This window comes from Maniola hyperantus, chromosome 2 (genome assembly GCF_902806685.2).
Source record: "Maniola hyperantus chromosome 2, iAphHyp1.2, whole genome shotgun sequence".
NCBI lineage: Eukaryota > Metazoa > Arthropoda > Insecta > Lepidoptera > Nymphalidae > Maniola > Maniola hyperantus.
Genome location: NC_048537.1, coordinates 9,835,700 through 9,851,723, shown reverse-complemented (window position 1 = coordinate 9,851,723; position 16,024 = coordinate 9,835,700). Strand labels below are relative to the sequence as shown.

The 16,024-nt window shown below is 36.6% G+C and overlaps 1 long non-coding RNA gene across 1 annotated transcript; it reads right to left on the bottom strand.

The window, feature by feature from the left end:
- Window positions 1-6,500: 6,500 nt before the first annotated feature.
- Window positions 6,501-11,261, bottom strand: LOC138404371 (uncharacterized). Its single transcript, XR_011238352.1, has 3 exons — window positions 11,170-11,261; window positions 10,546-10,681; window positions 6,501-7,448 (listed from the first exon to the last, which is right to left on the bottom strand). It is a non-coding gene; the product is annotated as an uncharacterized lncRNA (long non-coding RNA).
- Between the last annotated feature and the right edge of the window lie 4,763 nt (window positions 11,262-16,024).

The following is a 16,024-nucleotide window of genomic DNA, read 5'->3' as shown; positions in this document are numbered from 1 at the left end:
GTGAGAGCAGACCCGTTCTCAGTGATGGGTTGGCGATGGATTAATGATGATTTATGAATCATGCTCATTGCTCATACTAGAAAACAGGCGATAGGTAGGTACTTGCTACAAAGTGTCAATAATCCTTTGATAGCGCCGCTCTCAAAATGCAGCTTTGCAGGGCTTCAAAGTGCACACTCGATAGAGCTCGAAGACAAGAGGCGCCGCTTCCATTGTTCCATTATTAAAAACTTCTTTTATCTTAGCAAGAATGTTGGCTGCAATACCTTCAATATTATAAATTAATGATTATGTGATAAATAGGAAGTCTTTTATTTCATCAGTACGATAGCTGCAGCCTGCAGGGTGGGGTAGGGTAGGACACGGGAAAACTGCAAGCTAGGTATCCATCCATTATTCAGTATTACAGAAGTACTAAGTATGTTGTTTTTAACACGGCAATCATCTTGTACCTCCAACATGTTAGAGTTCCTATTTATAGGTAAAAAGATAGAAAAAAGAATGAAAGATGTTTAAAGTTTAGACATCTTTAGTCTGTCTACCACCAATAAGTGTAGGTGTATTATTATAATAAGTAGGTATGCCATGGATGCCATGCATCATACTGGTGCCTGAGACCCGAGTAACGACTCATCTGATAAAAACTGTTCACTTGAAACTAAGGGTACTAAGTAATTACATCTATACGCCGAAACCTACGGAATGCAGACGAGGCCGCAGGTCAAGGCCTGTCTTAGGCAGAAATGTGATTTAGGTAAGATATTTCCATATTTATAATATTTCCATTTGAAATATATTTAAGCAGGTACCTAAGTACTTATTTTGCTTGATCCTCTCATTTAACGGAAGAGGACAGGAAGTTAGGATTCTTCTTTGCTGGTCACAACTTGGTTTGGTAGGTACTGGTTACTTAGCGTGTCATTAAGAAAATCGACTACTTATTTCTTCGCAAAAACGAAATAAACAAAATATGTTACCTCACATATAAGTTATATAAAAATATGGATATTATTGAGCACTGGAGCGCCTATAATATACTCTATATGGGCTTAAGCAGCGAGTGGGTGGCGGACGACCATGAGCCGTCGACTTGCACGATTGGCTAGGCCTCGCCCCGCTCATTGCGACACCACCTAAATAATTAGCTATTATAATTTTCACATTAAACTTGAAGAGTAATCGTTGTATATCGTTCCAGATGGTAGGATATTTGCGGCATCGGTGAATAGTGGAGTTGTTACTGTACCTTATGCATCGAAAACTAGTAAACTACATATTTCAGGGTTTTTTCTAGGGCCATATCGCAGCGATGCAAGCAGATAATTTCAAGGAAGGTGAATTAGTGTGCGTCAATACTTTACTTTTCTAGCGATCGAGGAGGATTGTAACTTGCGCTAAATCGTCTAAGTATACACTCTTAATCATTGACCGGAGTCATAAAAGCTTGGAGTGATATATTGGTTTATAACGAGCTAGGTACGTGTTTTTGCATAATATCTTACGTACGCTGCAGTAATGAGGAAAACAATATGCCTGAAAGATTAGAATAACAGTAGATAGGTATATCTAGGTCGTATGTTAGAAAAATAACTGTTCCTGTGAATCTTCTCTGGGTATCTCTTTAAATAAATTACGATGAGAAGAATTATGCCTAACAGAAGAGCTGATTGATTTAGGGAAAGTTTATATTATAAATAAAAATATGTTTAGGTAGGTAAATTTAAATTTATATTTATAGGTATATAACACAGAAATAATATGTAAGTGCTTAATAATATGCCAATAAAGTGAAACACACAGTCTGAAAATTTCAATTCTCAACCTATTACGGTTCATGAGATACAGCCTGCTGACAGACAGACGGAGGAATGGGCAGACTGACGGACAGCGAAAGCATAACGTAATCGAGTCCCGTTGACACCCATTATGTACGGAACCCTAAACGGGCTTTCATAGAGACTTTGATGCTTTTAACCCTCTTGGTGATGGTAATTTTAAAAATGCTTCCTATTTTTGTGAGTGCCAAGAGGAACCTACAGTCAAAATTTCAAGTTTCTAAGTCGAGCAGTTTAGGCTGTGAGTTGATAGATCAGTAAGTCAAACAGGACAAGACTTTTTATATACAAATGTGTAGGTATAGTAGAAGATAAATAGATTTAGATTTGCTCACAGAAGCTGCTGAAGATTAATTACAATGTAGCCTGATGTAGGTAGTCGTAAATGCGCGAGCTGTCCACAGCGGGAGACAGGAGTGCAGTGCATGTGTCTCAGATTTGTGATAGCCTGGTTGTGATCCTGACAGTTGCGTATTGTGCATTTGTGCCCGACCCTCGCTCGGGGTGAACGATCGGCCCGGAGTCGTCGACACAGGCGATAATTACTGTCCCAGCGACATCTACCTACGCCTCGCTTGACGCCTGCCCTCCGACCAACCAGCTGCCTCCCGTAAACCCATTACACTAATCATTTCAATTTTAATATTATCTTAAAAAGTTTCGTTTAGAAGTTTGACTAACGAACTGCTTTTTCTAAGTTTTTGTTCTCACATTCTAGGTAAGAGATAAGTTGTCCTTGAGCATGTCCTTTCAATGTTTGTGTTATGCCCACTTAATTAGTTTTAAGTTTTGGCACAACATAAATAAAAAAATAACGAAGATTCTTTTTACACAGAATTAAGAAATTGATCTCTTTTTATGTGACGCATCCTTTATAAACCTTACTTTGGGAAATGGGCAGAGTGAACGACATGGGTCAATTTAGTTGTTTGGCTAGCAGAGACTTCGCGCTAAAGAAAGATTCTTTATTGCCACAGAAAACCATATAAAAGTAAATTAATACATAGAAAGATATACTTAGTGCGCAAAAGTCTTATCACTAAAAATGGTCTCCAGGTTTTAAACCTTTTTTTAGAAAAAGAGTAAGTGAAGGTTTGGACTTTATACTAAGTAACTGCATATTATACCTACTGTTTAAAATTTTAAAGCTCTTCCTCTTCCCTTTGAATCATCGTATCTTTAACACTGACTTTTTGGTGTCAAAGTGAAAGTACTTTCATTTATTTTTCCAAAGTTGGTCAATGCAGCTACTCAAAGATTAATGATGTATTAACTGGTAATTCAGCCTTCTATCCTTTTCATGGTCGAGCTAAAATATTTATAGAAGTGACCCGTGGGTAGTGTTTGTGGATAAGTAGGAGGCTTCGTGGGGTGAATATATGATGTTACAGTGCCATTGAATACGGATAGTGTTATAGGCATACCTTTGGTCCTTTCGGGTAAAAAGTTTGCGAAACTTCCCTAAGGACTTCATTGTACCAGCTAAGCGTAAGCTCTTACGATGCCAGTATAATCTTAACTCGGTAGATTGTTAGGTAGTAAGTATATTATGTATTATGTTATATCTCATGTTATATTTATTCTTTATAGATATTATGTCACAAAAAGCCCAAAAAGATCGTAATAAAAATTCAGGCATTTTCATATTATCACTTTTCACATAAGTCTTACTGAAGATCAAAGAAGGGCATTCAACCCAAGTGTTATTCAAATAAACTAAAATAACCGGTTAAAAATGTCTTAGATTTTCAGAAAGAAAAACTACCGGTAAGCTTAACAAAGTAAATTTAAAATTAAATTCTAGATCGGAAGTTATAAATTGGGAGAATGGCGCTCTGTCCTCCGCGCTCCGTGAATTGACTAATTACTATTGCCTCATCAAACACAAACCCTTGAAAATAAGCGACAAATTGGACCAAATTGTTCCTAAACTCCGAGATAAGCTTAATGAACTTCAATTTAGATCTCTATTTTAGATTAACCTTTAAACTTTTGTGTCTGTGAGCCTTTTAGTTTCTGTTAAATCTGTTTTGCTATCATTAGGTTAAGTGAGAAACATTTGTTCGTAAAACGGTCCAATTATAAAATACTAGCTGATCCCCGCGGCTTCGCCCGCGTAGATTTAGGTTTTTAAAGATCCCGTATAGCCTATGTCACTCAGGAATAATGTAGCTTTCTACTGGTGAAAGAATTTTTAAAATCGGTTCAGTAGTTCTAAAGATTACCCCCTACAAACAAACTTAACGACATTACCTCTTTATATAATATAGCTGATCCCCGCGGCTTCGCCCGCGTAGATTTAGGTTTTTAAAGATCCCGTATAGCCTATGTCACTCAGGAATAATGTAGCTTTCTACTGGTGAAAGAATTTTTAAAATCGGTTCAGTAGTTCTAAAGATTACCCCCTACAAACAAACTTAACGACATTACCTCTTTATATAATACAACGGGCCGTGCAGCAGAAATCGTAATATTTTAATTTCGCCATAACTTCAAAACCAAACGTCCAATTTTAATCATTCAAAGACCAAATATTATCTCCATAAACTGTTCTTAGTGATGAAATCATTTATTTTGATAAGGATTAATAGCATGAGTAAAATAAACGCGTTTAAATGTAGTCCAAAAAAAATTCAAGATTTTTAAATAAAAAAATGGTTGCTGTGCCTCACTCGACATAGATGGGTATAGTGTGTCGCGGACTTTTTTGTAGATATTTATAAGATCTACAATTAATTAGAACATTTTATGGTTCTATCTTTTATAGTTTAGGCAGCGTACGCAAAATAAGTAACTTTTCTGGTTGATTTTTTACACCTTGTGTCCGAAAAACCCAATATCTTACGGAACCCTATTTTTTTTCCAAAATAAAATATAGCCTATGTTACTCGTGGATAATGTAGCTTTCGAATGGTGAAAGAATTTTTAAAATCGGTCCAGTAGTTTTTGAGCCTATTCAGTACAAACAAACAAACAAACAAACAAACAAACAAACAAACAAACAAACAAACAAACAAAGTTTTCCTCTTTATAATATTAGTGTAGATGTAGATGAAAAGAGTCGTGACTCGTGACACAAATTTTAATGAACATACATAGTTTCAAATGTAATTTACTTAAAGAGTTAAGTGGTATAGTAATTATTATAAGATACTTGTTCATGTAAAACCTTTAGTATTACCTAAAACACGTGTAGAAGTTGCTGCGAGAGCTCCAAGACTCCCTGATAGGTCAAACCATATAGGTAGGCCATATCTGTGGCCCAAAGAGCCATAGAGAAGAAGGAACACATTTTACTCGCTTTTCTTAGGTCAGTCATGAAATACGCTTGGTTTACCTGGACCTGCAACTATGAAAACGTAGGTTTTGAGTTTTTTTAATTTGTACCAGCACATTTACAATAAAGAGAAAAATAGAGTAAAAGTGGACAGGGAAGCACTTATCTCTATGAGCGAATTTTACCAGTGACCCTTGGCAGTGCGAGAGGTTGCAGAGGGAGTAGAATAGGTACAAAAAGAATATAGAAAGTATTCATTTTTGTTTTTTTTGCTTATTTTATTTTATAGTTTTTCGTTGTGGAAAACCAAAATTATTTAATTGGCAATAAAGTCAAAATTGGCTAGAATTTTTGCACGACTTGTTCATTGCAAATATATTATATGCAATACCATACAGGCTCTTTTGAATCACTGGCCGTTTTTTGCTTACAAACATTTTCTCATAATCTGAGTGTGTGTTATAATAAAACTAACAGGTCAAATTCTAAATTTTTTTTCGAGGGCACTCTATAATCGATACTGAACCCAAAACTGTAATTTTTTTCATTTTTGTCTGTCTGTCTGTCTGTCTGTATCACGGCCGCGCATCACGCTGAAACTACTGAATGGATTCCAATGAATCTTGGTACGATTTGAGGTCATACTATGAGGAAGAATATAGGATACTTTTTATTCCGAAATTCAGCATGGTTCCCGTAGGAGAGGGGACGAAAGTTAAAATGTATACTGAGTTGTAATTCATTAACGCGTAGTCAGATTTCATTCATTCTTTTTTTGTTAGAAAGGGGATATTTTAAAGATTGTTCCGTAAATATTTCAAGGTCATCGGTTTTTAACCGACTGTCAAAAAGGAGGTGGTTCTTTTTTCTACATCGATTTTTTCGAGGTTTCTGGACCGATTTGCAAATTTTTTTTTAAATCAACAAAAAAAGTTTACGTCGTGGTCACATAAAAAATTCTGGATTCAGCTTCTTAATCCTGATGCTGCAGGGTTACTGCCCGCCTGGGTTATCAAGATTCAGGAAGTGTTCATAGTGAATTCATATTGTAGGTACCAAGCAACGACAACAATCCCGAAAAATCAAAGAGTTCCCGCGGGATTTTAAAAACGTAAATCCACGCGGACGAAGTCGCAGGAATCAGCTAGTTGGCAATAAAGTCAAAATTGGCTAGAATTTTTGCACGACTTGTTCATTGCAAATATATATGCAATACCATACAGGCTCTTTTGAATCACTGGCCCTTTTTTGCTTACAAACATTTTTCTAACTATAAAAAGTAGATTTTGGAATAAATTGAAACATGGTCTCATTCCAACATTAGTTTTAATTCAATGTAAAGACAAGAAAAAATTGTTTTTAAATCGTCAACATCAGAGACAACGGGAGTTTGAATCCTTTCGCCATTAGTTGGAAGTCTCAAAATACCTTTGAAGTTTTAAAATTTGCATTGATGTGAATGTCTCCTGTGTGACGTTAATGGCATTTAGAGGCGAGTCGGGTTCACTTACATGGAGGCTAGTGCACGATAATGGAGCCGGCGTCCAACGGGATTTAAATAATAGGTCTCGAAGCTAAGGCGCCTGAGCCTCGTCTCTGTTCACCTGTTAATGTAAAATGACGTATATCCTGCCGAATAATGGACAGAGTAAAGGCGCTTTTCACGGACCACCACACGACATGATTCGCAGTCACGATACGTAACACACGACACACCGCACACGACTTATCGCTCGTAGGCAGGTATTTTTTCTACGAGTGATGATTCACACAACTAATCACGTAGCTTGTTGTCAACGTACGATTCGTGCAGTGTTTCTTCAGCACATTGTTTTGTACAGTGGTCAGGTATAGTTATCGTCACTGCAAAAACTGTTCTGCTCGCAAAACATGCATCGTGCTTTGTATTGTCGTGGCATAAGTAAAGAGTTCATAGTAAACTGGTAACGCCACTATGTCTTCTGCATAAAGTACAAAAATTATTTTTGGGGAGTATTTGCTTTATAATAGTAATGTGATTTTTTAGACTTGCCATTACACAAATTTATATATTGTGTAAAAACAAAAATACATTTTATTAAGTCGAGGCTATTATATAAATTGAGGAATACCTTAATGACAAAGTTTCATGGACGCAACCGGTTGAGCTCTTAGTGGCCCAAAAGTTAATGTAGACTGTAGTGTATTGTTACATTGATAATATTGTTTTTTTTAACCTTTTATGATTTGAAAAGATCAACTGCTGAGTTTCTTGCAGACTCTTCTCAGTACAATCTGTATTCCAAACCGGTGTGGTGGAGTCTCAGACGTAGCATAAGTGGCACTAGTACTCCTACCTGAAATAAATAAATTTTAATTTTAAGTTTTTGCATAGGTAGGTATAATATGGCGGTCGGTGTCGTATCGTATTTTGTCGTGTCGTGCGGTGGTCCGTGGAAAACGGTCTAATGGACAGAATAATGGAGGTAGCGTTATTAATCATACGACATCAAATTGTATTTGTAACAAATACAAACTCGGTGACGGATCATTTATTTTATCTGTTTCCGGTTTATTTGTTTTGTCCATTAGCAACAGTTAGTAAATCAAAAATTAAAAATTATGCCAGTAGCAAAATACAGTGATGGCTAGAACAAACAATAGACAACTTGTAGTGAGTTTAGACAATAAGTGTAACACAAACACTAGGCATCTGATAAAATCTTTATCCATACTATTCAACGTAGGATTAGAATGAATCTAATGTACCTAATAATTACTTTTCTGAATATCACGCTGGCCAAGTGCAGATTGGCAGACTTCACACACCTTTGAGAACATTATGGAGAACTCTCAAGCATGCAGGTTTCCTCACGATGTTTTCCTTCACCATTAAACAATAACTCTGAAAAGTTAGAGGTGCCCGGGATCGAACCCTCGGCCTCCGATTAGGAAGTGGATGTCTTAACCACTAGGCTATCATAGCTTCTTCTGAATATTAGAAGGCTGTAATATTGTAAAGTCTGACGTGTTGAAAGTTTTCTTACATAATATGAAATTTGAGTAGATATCGGAAGAAGTGGATGTTAAAGGAACTACTTTTAATTTTAACTTCCATGAAAGCATGTTTTTCCATTTTATAAAGATAGTTGTGTTTCTAGATTAGTGCTTTGATTGGAGTAGGTATCCGTAACAGATAAATATATTTACTTATTTATTATGTTTATCTATTCCGTAATAAATGCTATGATAAGCAAATTAAAGCAATGCAAATGTACAATATTTTTAAAGAAAACTACACAAACGCTGCTTCTAAAATGACTAAGTACAACAAAAATAGATAAAATTAATATGCGAGAAGCTTTATAATAATACAACAAAGGTTAATTACTAGTTACATATGTACTTAGGTATGTATTATCTGCCTTGTCTTTATAAACAAAAGAAGAAACGAATTGACTGACATATCTAATAATTTAACGTAAACTAGGTAGGTAGAAACTAAAAAATAATTTTCAGAAATCCCACTCGACCGAAGTCGGGGTGACAGGCGGGTTAGGTCCGAAAATAGATTATTAAAAGTTGGATGGTAATATGTCTGTAGTTCTATGTACATACATAATTGGGTATTTTCTTACTTTTGAATTTGCTAAATAGTATTACTTCATTATAAACTAAGATAAAAATAATGACGTACGCTGAAAAAAATATTAAAATCCAACAAAGATTTACAAAGTTACAGGCATTTTAATTTTGGAGTGGGAGGGTCTTCTGTCCCTTTCTCGCAAAACGAAAATTTGTATGAAACCGCACTTAGCTACTATGGCATTAGTAAGGTGTGACGTCAAAATGCTATATCGCTATCTCTGTCTAATCAGAAATATTTAAATGCTTATAACTTTTTTTTTATTTGATCGATTTAATTAGTTTTTTTCAGTTTACGTCATTATTTTTATCCTAGTTTATAATAAAGTAATAAAAAATTGGAGTCAAATACCTAATCCACGTTAGGTAGGTACTACAGTGAATAAACTATTAACCTACTTAAACGCTGGATCAATGGTCATCCATCAAGAATTTTTGACGGGCGTCTAACAAACAGTGCCCTAACGGGACCAAGGGACCAATCCATCCAAACACCGAGTAGAAATAAACGTCTGTGATCCAAAAGGACGACGATGTTGATCTTTTGTTACGGTAAAAACTTATATTATTCGTTCCATCGTTGCGCACAGTGCAATCCACTATTATCTATCTCTGTACACAATGACGATAAAGACCCGTTAAAAATAAGTAAAAGACCAATTTTTTCCTCAGTACGGAAAGAAGTAAGTAGGTACTTTGCGTGTGTAGAAAGATACAAGAGACCCTGGGACATACTACACATTCCAATTTTAAGAAAAGATCACCACCACCAATCACCATCATCAACCCAGCGTCGCGCGTCGGTTCACTACTGAGCATGGGTCTCCTCTCAGAATAAGGAGGGTCTAGCCTCAGTCCACCACGTTGGTCAAGTGCGGATTGGCAGACTTCACAAAACTTTGAGAAGATTATGGAGATGAAAAGATTGTGCAGATAGATCCTCTCGATGTTTTCCACTTTCTTCACCTTTAAAGCAAGTGATATTATAGCCTCGAAAAGTTAGAGGTGCGTGCCCGGGATCAAATCCCCGACCTCCCGAATAGGGGGCCAACGTCTCAACCAAAAGATATTTGAAGAAAAAGTTTGTGACGTCCAACGATATTGACAAGACCTATTAAAGAAGAAGTAAAAGAGCATTTGCATCAGCACGTCTTTAGAATTGAGGAAGATTGTCAAGTCGAATTGTTGTTCCATTATATTGAAATTGATTAATTGCATTTTGAGTTTTGTAATGGTTATGTTGCAAGAGCTTTAAGGCGATATGCGTCCCAAAACACATTTTGGATGTTTAAAGAATCAAGTTTTGTCCTCAAAACCTAAAAGATATTAAAAAATTAAAGATATTCTTTAGTGAATTACGAGAGCCAAAACACAATTGGCATAATTTGGCTCGGTACAAAAATTCGGGTAGTTTCCCCAAAATACGCGTTTTTACACGACCATTTGGAGAAAAACCAGTTTTATTCGATTGATATAAAGACAATTTCAATAAAATTTCATATTTACGTTCAACGTACAATACACTAAGGGATACGGTATTATTTTATGGTAACAGAGCACATAGAATTTTAAATATAAATATTTATAAAAACCGTGCAACAGATTTGCTCTCGGGCGGCCCAGACTTTCCATACATTACGCCTTTGTGAACCCATATCGCCTTAAGCAGCTATTTCCCTGGTGCCGGTGCTCCAATACAGTATAAATAAACTGCTGCTGACTAGACTGATAAAGTTCAATTAGGTATTAGCTAGAATATGTTCAACTGTACTGGACAATACTATATATATTTACGCTATAGTAACCTACTTGGACGATGAGTCAGTGGTCATTCGAGCATTCGTCAGGCACACGCCGAACGAGGTAAGGTCGTGCTCACCAGTGCAGTCGGTGGCCGATGGCCAGGTTGCACGTCTTGCGTAACCAAATTGTATGAATACGGCATCTGCTATGAAAGGTAAAGTGGGTTACGAATGAGCACAATCTATATGATTTTATTTGCTTGGTATGCAACCTAAACAAATGCTGCCTTAACTACAATGAGTAGGATAATGATGACATATGGGATGGCTAAAACTGCTAGAAGTGGTAGGATGTATTACGACTTGCAAGGAATGTGTGTGTAGTTTTTTATAGGTTAGCTTGTTCTTTTCCTCATAGCTAAGCTAAATTAAGCTATGAAGAAACTGAAACGGTGGATTGGGTTACACACGCATCTTTCGCTACACATTCTTCACACATCCCGGTTTGAAAGTATTTGTACGGTTCTCAAAAATGGATCACAATAACATTTTCTACAAAAGTAAATTAACGGTCGTTAGGGAACCATAAGGAGACGAAAGCCTTTGCCAATCTTCTTGCCTAGTGGGCACTAAGCAGGGGAACAAAGGCGCTCAGGCGTGTAGATGGCAAGTATCAAAGATACGCACTTACATTCCAATCCTTTCTATCTGCACACGACCTATATTAGCGATGGATCAGTGAACATGCGTTAACGTTAACGATCCGCGACTGGTAAAAAAGACTTATTATAAGTTAAAGTATTATAACGCGAACATTTTTATACGCGCCTATACAAAAAGTTAACAAATACGTGCCTTTATGTGATTTATCCAATCGAAAATAAACACGTGTGGATAAATTGGAATCATTATATTTTATTTAACTGCTGATAGTACCTAAAATAGGTATATTTGTAAGATTATATAAAAAGTTTACTTGTTGAAGTGCCGTGAAGTTTGTTTTCTGGATTTCTATGTGGTAGCATCCATAAAATAGTCAAGACTTCAAGACCAAGTTTAACCAAGACAAGACAAACTGCGTTTGCAGTAAGTACCTATTAAGAATGTTATGACCCCATATCCTATTTTACTAATTTTCGAATGAATAGGAACACTTCTTACAATTTAATAAAAGTAAAAGAAGATTCAAACACTTGAGTAAGTATAAAGATGTGAATAAACTATTAACCTACATTAGCAATGGAGTAGTGGCTATCTGTCAAACAGTTACGGTACAAGCAGCGGCTGCCGTGGTAAAGCTTGATTCAAACACATCATACGACGGCAACGCCACAGCAATGCATGGCAATACGTTCGCACTGAGTGCATGCCGTGTGTACAATTTCTAATATATGCAAGGAATTGTTTGAGTCCAACGTGAGTGGCAGCTTAGAAGGTGGACAGAAATAAGATAAGATAAATTAATCTAATGACTGTTATTAACTAAATCTTTTATACCTTATTCCCCTCTATAATGATTCAGATTTTAAGTCGGAAGCACCTATAATGATGTGCAGATATTTGCTTCGCGGGTAGCTGTTGCCGTAGTAGCTATCCAAGGGTTTAATCCTACTGCGTTGGCAAATTCCTCATGAAATGCGTAAACACACAAAATTGATTCCTCTGGCAGCGCATAAGTTCTAATGATAATGGCGTTGGAATACCTAACTAGCATGTCACACAGTACACTGCAGCGCGCGATGACGGGGCGATTTCAACTTGCGCTTCGCAGTATGAATACCTTCACTACAACATCTAGGACCCGCGTTACGAACATTGCCGTCACGCGTTCTACTTGTTGTAGCCTGAAGATTGTGCACACCAAAGAGGCCGGTGACCGGTGACCATGATGAGCTGTGACGCAACGCCTGACCATGACAGCAGTCCTCTGCTCGAATAGGCGCCATATCCGCAACACCTTTGATTAATTCGCTCGCAATCCTTTCTATTTCTATACATTCATAATCTGCGCATTAGCATACACCTTAGAATTTAATTCATTAACTACAATTACCGTTTGGTAGTTATCTGCATTCACCTATGTCCGTATGACGTGTTTTTAGGGTTCCGTACCTCAAAAAGAAAAAAGGAACCCTTATAGAATTGCTTTGTTGTCTGTCTGTCTGCCTGTCTGTCTGTCTGTATATATGTATGTCTGTCTGTCTGTCTGTCTGTCTGTCTGTCTGTCTGTCCGTCTGCCATGTCTGTCTAGGGTCAAAACCTATAGGGTAGGTTCACATAAAAATTACTAAATCACACATAGATGGCACATTACTAAATCACATATTAACTTGTAGTGTTGCACATAAAAATGTTAAAGTATCTTGTACGATGCGATATGATGCGGAACCTTCGTGTGCTAGTCCGTCCGTAGTTTTTTTGATAGCTTTGTGCTTGACTACGCATTACGATCACCTGATTGATGATGATGCAATCTAAATCTAAAATGGAATGCGTCGCATATTGACATAAATCATCCCTAAGTACGCCCTAAGTTGTTATGATTTCTGTGTTTAGAGCACTTTCCTGTACTATATAGTAACACGTCTTCTACACGGACCTCATCTCATTGGAGGGGAACTACAACCGGCTACGGGAATTCGCGTACCATTGGCATAAGAGGCAAAGCAGCACGGAGTGAACAGGTGCCAGGCTGGCAGGGAGGAGCAGCAGCGGGGATCTCAGCTGTGCTAGTGATGTCTAGTTTCCAAAGGGGGAAAGTGAACATAAGGGACAAGGAGGAGACACAAAATAATTTGTATGGGAGTCAAAAAGGCGCCCTATAGTAACAGAAGGTATAAGTACCTAAAGTTCACAATCACTGGTAAGTATTACTAGAGGGAAGAATAATAGAGCCGATATAAAAAGAGAAAGTATTTATCAATAAATGAGGCTCATATCCCAATTTCTTACGGTGCGTGCAACCGACACCTTGATTTGTGAGTTTCGAGCAGGAAGTGCGCCGTGATTAAGAACAAACCGAGTGTGTACGGGTGTATTTTACCTCGGCCACGATGTTATGGTTAACTGCCTACACATCATTAGATGGAGGTTCCGTTAGAGTAGATAGGTATGAACCTTTGAAATGTAGGTTAAGTTAAGGGACCGATGACTTTATGCCTATTGTAAATGCCATTACATCAAACTTGTTATAGACTTGCATTGTTTCTTTCTGGGATGGTAGACTTTTAATATATTCATAAATATGGTATAGGTACCGCATCATTGCTCATGTCTCGATGCTTTTATCGTAGGTGCACCAGTAGAGAGAACGCGTTTATACGTATGAAAATCGTATCATTTTGGGAAGCCAAGTCTTTTCATAACTCCTTCCTCCTTTTCCTCCTCCTTCCTCCTATCCTAGAACCCAGATCCTTTTGAATAACAAGATCATAGTAATCAGAAAATATTAATAATTCTTTGATATCCCGGTTCGATTACAAAAAAAACCGGCCAAGTGCGAGTCAGACTAAATTTTTTGTTTAAATATATAGTAGGTACATAATATACAAAAATTCCTAATGCCCAACTATGTAGTTTCGTGTTTGAGATAAAACGTTCTAACGGTGCACCATTGAAATATTTTTGAAGATATCCATGGAAGTAGGAAGTATACTAATCTTAATAATTCTATCAAGATAAGCCCTGAAAAAATAACTTAATTTCTAGTTAGAATACCTATTCGATTTTGGGTTGACTCCAAAATATAAAACAGGTGGTTAAAATAATAGTCTCTGAAAACAGGGCTGTAACTTTCCTTCTATTAGCTAGACTCTAGAGGATGGGCGAATACACAGCAGAGTGACGTTAATAGGGGTCTATTTAGCGCTTTGGCTACGGAACCCTAAACATTATTTGGGGTATGTTTACTTCTGGCGACAGTAGCATGTCGTTTCATCGGCGTTATCACAGACTAACCCATGTTGGAATTTGTGGACAAGGCAATTGCCCCCAATATGATAACCTACGTCAAATTATGTTACTTATCGACTGTCGCACCACATTAAACTATCGGTTATCCAAATAATCTCATAGTTATTTCTAGGGAAAACATACAAGTTTACACCTTTGGAGACCCAACTTAAAAAATAATACCCAGTTTTGATGTTCGTAGCAATTGCGTTTGCGGTTTGAATGTCTACTCATCAATACTGTATTATGAAAAGAAAAGTCCGGACTCATTGATTGATTCATCAACACCCAGCCCAAATACTTGGACCTACAAAATTGTTGTATGTTCTCACTTTTTCTTTGCAGGCTTTCCACCACATTCCTGATTTCCACCACATTTTGTTCAATGAAGCTAATTTTTAACCGACTTCAAAAAAAGGAGGAGGTTCTCAATTCGTCGGAATCTTTTTTTTTTTTTTTTTTTTTTTTTTTTTTTTTTTTTTTTTTTTTTTTTTTTTTTTTTTTTTTTTTATGTATGTTCCCCGATTACTCAAAAACGCCTGGACCGATTTTGAAAATTCTTTTTTTGTTTGAAAGGGTATACTTCAAAGTTGGTCCCATTTCAATTTGGTGAAGATCTGATGAACATCTTCGAAGATAGATACTGGAACTCCTCAACGGATAAGAGTAAATTGCTCGCGATCAGTGTAATAGCTTAGTAAACAGTAGATTTTTAACCAGTCATAGCATAATTCCATGGGGCCACTAAAAATTGTGAAATAAAAATTTTTTACAAAAAAAATAAAAACCGACTTCGTTACATAAACACTAAAAATTGAAAAATAATTTAATTTATTACCGAATATATTATGTATACAAGAGTTAATATAGTTCCATAATAATATTTTTTGGGGTCGGTGCCAATGAGGTGCCATTGTGGAGTCCCATAAAAATATGAAGTCTAGACGATTCGCGCAGCTAAAGCTAATTGGCACCGGCACCAAAAAGTATTATTATGGAACTATAATAACTCTTGTATACATAATATATTCGGTAATAAATTAAATTATTTTTCAATTTTTAGTGTTTATGTAACGAAGTCGGTTTTTATTTTTTTTGTAAAAAAATTTTTTTTAATGCAGACAAGCTGACTTATCTGCCTGCCACCTCTCTACTATTGCCAGTTAGCTTCCCAACTCGGTCAGCTATTTCGGTGACTGTAGTTATTCTACGGATTTCCTCATTTATGATTTGACCAGGTAGAGATTTTTCGAACATGTCTATAATCCATATTAATATTATAAATGCGAAAGTGTGTCAGTCTGTCTGTCTGCTACCTTTTTGCGACCCATCCGTTTAACCAATTTTGATAAAATTTGGTACAGAAACAGCTTGCATCCTGGCAAGGCAAGTTACTGTTTATTTCGGTTTTCGGGAGTTCCCACAGATTTCATCATCTATTTAGTACAGAGATAGCTTACATCCTGGAGACTGATACAAGTTACTTATCATCCCGGAAATGAAAGATTTTACTTTTAAAAAACCTTTAAGTAGGTAGGTGACCCGTGACGCGCAAGTCACATTTCAACGCATACCGGGTGTTAGCTAGTATTAAT